Raw genomic sequence first — 3,768 nt, 5'->3', positions numbered from 1 at the left:
CTTGATGAATAAAAATCTATTAGTCAAGTAGCTACAGTATATATTTGCCATAAACTTGATATTTTGGGTGTAATTTCTCAAAAGGTTAAAATCATGATGCTCAGAAAAATATAAAGTAAATACCCATCAAAGCTTTAACTCCTTATTAAATGAGAGAACAAGTAAGATATTATGGCCAGTCTAGAGGGCATCATGAAGTAAGCATAAATAAACAGTGCTAGAAAAAGATTGCTGGATTAGATACAAAACTAATTTATATATGACAAGGCCATAAACCTTTAGGGTTATCTGTTCTACTGTAGGAAAATCATTTGCATCTCTACTGGACCAAAAAGTCTACAAGTTAACATGGAATCTGGGACCTTAATAAACAATAAACTGTGAACTGAACTAAATACAGTCAACTAGATGTATGTCAGGTAACCTTTGTTCTTGCCTTGCATTATTATAAAAGGATGTGCTGCTTATATTTATTTGAAAGTTTCAGATGATTTTTCTGACACTATAGAGCTGCAGTCCCTAACCTTTTTGTCACCAGCGGCCAGTTTCATGGAAGACAATTTTTCCACAGAGCGGGGTCGGGGGGATGGTTTTGGGATAATTGAAGCGCATTCCATTTATTGTGCAGTCAAACCTCTCTGCTAATCACAATCTGTATTTGCAGTAGCTCCCCAGTGCTAGCATCACTGCACCTAAGATCGTCGGGCATTAGATTCTCATAAGGCGTGTGCATGACCTAGATCCTGCGCATGTACACTTTACGGCAGGGTTCCAGCTCCTATGAGAATCTAATGCCACCACTGATCTGACAGGAGGCAGAGCTTATGCAGTGATACAAGTGATGGGGAGTGGCTGTAAATACAGATGAATCTCACCGCTCACCTCCTGCTCTGCGGCCTGGTTCCTAATAGGTCACAGACTGGTATAGGTCTGCGGCACGGTGGGTGGGGACCTCAGCTATAGAGTATATTCTAGAAACTTCCAGCGATTATGTTTAATTGTGACACTCTAGAAACATTTCAACTGATGTCATGATCATTAATCTTCTGCCATCATTCAACATTCCTTTGAAACTTTAAACTCCATGATGATTGGGCCAATGCTAGTTTTAATCACCTGCGTATATCCAATGCTTAAGTACAATGCCATGTACATTATGGAAATCAATATGTTTATATTAACAGAATGCATGCTCCATAAAGGAAGAGATTAGATCTATGTCATCTACCATTGTATACACAACATTAGGAATAGCTTTTTGCATAAAGGGAACACTCCGTATATAAGTTGAAGGAATGAATAAATTAAGGAATGAATTAATTTTATCACTAATGCATTAAGAACTACCCTACACAGAAAGCAGATAAAATAATTAAGTTGAAGCAGTAATTTTTAAGTTTAGGAAAAAATTTACAGTGTTGAGCAACAAGGCAATGAGCAAAGATGAATTTAATAAATAATCTGTTATAAATTCATGCACCAAAAAATACAATTGAATTGTCCTAGAAAGGGACCAAACCAAGACCTATAGACTGATAATAGTCCCACCTTGCTTCTTACTGATATTCTTAAAATCTTTAATTGCATAGAAGAACAAAGCAAAAAAAAACTGTACCTTCTTTCTAGTTTGAAAGCTTTTCTTGACCCTAAACTTGCCAACTTCACTTAGCAAAAAAAAGCATCTGCTATTAGGCTCATCTGTCTTAGACCCTTCCTTCATTGGATGCTGTCTAATCTATCATCTACTATTACTAGAGCACAGATGCAAACAGAAAGCAATTTATTCCTTTCCTCTACTGTCCTCTTAAATCCAAATTATTGACTTTTTTTTCCTTGTGTCTTAAATAAAATTTCTAACTTGGGGGATATTTTTGAAAAATAAATATTCCTCCACAATAACTTTAGTCCTCAAAACAGTTTCAGTCCAACAATTAAAAATAAATTCCCCAAACTTAATTTTTCTTTCTCACCCAGCTTTGTTCTGTGTCAAGCTGAGAGGACTATAGTGACATGGGAAAGTCTGGCTGACCTCCATCTATCTGACTTGCATTTCTCTGTCTCTTCCAAACCTCTGCTCCTTCAGCTTTGAAGCAGGGGAGGCAGGAGAGGACAAGACATTATATGCCAAACATGGTTGTGATTTAACATTATTGCTCTCTGGAATGCAAACTATTCCTTCCATAATGGGAGCTTTTTTAAGCTCTTTGGGAAAAAAAAAGTATTCTTCCATCACTGGACATTATTCATTGGCATAATTTTTAATACCAGTGATACCTGATGTGGCTTGCTACTTCGTACCTGTCTCCACTGCCAAACCTAATCCAGATTACACCTTGGGAAATAGTCCATTTTGAAAACACCCACTACAAACTCTTGTATGAAGGATTCTAATTTGATTCCTGGAAAACATACTCTTTTTGGTCTTAAAAGTGCCGATTTTCCTCTTGTGGTCACCCCTTCCTATGTGGCCATTAGAGTAGCTGACTCTAAGTATGCCTTTCATTGATGATATCAGGTGTGAGTTAATTGCTGGTGGTGCCTTTGACACTTCAAAATCAAGAGACAAATACAAATTTTTTTTTCCGCTGACAGACTCTTTAAACACATTGTCAACTAACCCTGAAATATGAGGAAAGAAAGCTTTTCTACATGGTGGGGATTAAAATTCCACATAAATTCGGCATATTTTCCCAAACAAATTGTCATTCCTGACTTCTCTAACTCAGCTCTTCTATAGTCACAAGATAATTGTACACTAAGCCAGGGTTTCCTAACATAAGCACTGCTGACATTTTGGCCTAAACAATTCTTTGTTATGGAGGGCTGTCCTGTGCATTATAGAATGCTTAGTATATTGCTGGCCTCTACTCTCAGAAACCAAGCCATGACTACCATAAATATCTCTAGACATTGCCAATACCTCCTAAGTGACTCCTTCCTTGAGAGTCACCTCCTATACAAGGCCTATAATGGAGGCCATGCACTTGGTTTAGAAGGTGGAGTATATACCACTGAATGTTTTATTCTCTGCCTTTGCGATTCAGTGAAACCACAGACTGTGACAATCCTCTCTTAATATCCTCCTACAGCTGATAACTACATTTCCTTCATCAACTTATACTTCCAGTGATGTTTTAGTAGCCTAGTGATATTTCTCTATAAAGGTTGATGCCATCGGCAACTGCCCTATTGGCCTGAACCTACTGCTCAGCCAGCAACCACCTGCCACATAGATCTGACTTCAGAAGCAAGAGTTGTCATGTATGAAGACTCAAGAATTGTTCAATATGGAAAAAAAAAGTATTTCTTTGAAGTTGTGATTTCTAAATGCCTCTTCAATGTGGGCCAACCCCAGGGAAAATAAGTCCTTTCATATTCATGCAACATCTTCAAACTGCAGGTCTATTCTTATATGTGCACTTACATCCAGCCCAGTCATATGTCAAACTGTAACTATGGCATCAAAAAACAAATTTGAAAATATCAGGAAATAAATATGCCATACCTGAACTGTATTATAAAATTTCTTATTTAGACTTGCTACAGGATTTAGAAGAGAGTAAGTGGGATGGGGGTAGAGGAGGTTATTCTGTTACATGGCAATAGTACATATATATACACATACACATGTACACACCTTATTTTCTAAGTATATTCAGATATCTAAGATTCATATACATTTTATTCCCAAAATATGCTGTATATGACACTGACATTGATTGTGGAGATTGATTAGTGTTTGTGTGCAAAGCTGAGCTCTCAAACCTG

This window comes from Propithecus coquereli, unplaced genomic scaffold, assembly GCF_000956105.1.
Source record: "Propithecus coquereli isolate 6110/MARCELLA unplaced genomic scaffold, Pcoq_1.0 Scaffold187, whole genome shotgun sequence".
NCBI classification, from domain to species: domain Eukaryota; kingdom Metazoa; phylum Chordata; class Mammalia; order Primates; family Indriidae; genus Propithecus; species Propithecus coquereli.
Note: the sequence above shows the minus strand (reverse complement) of the source record.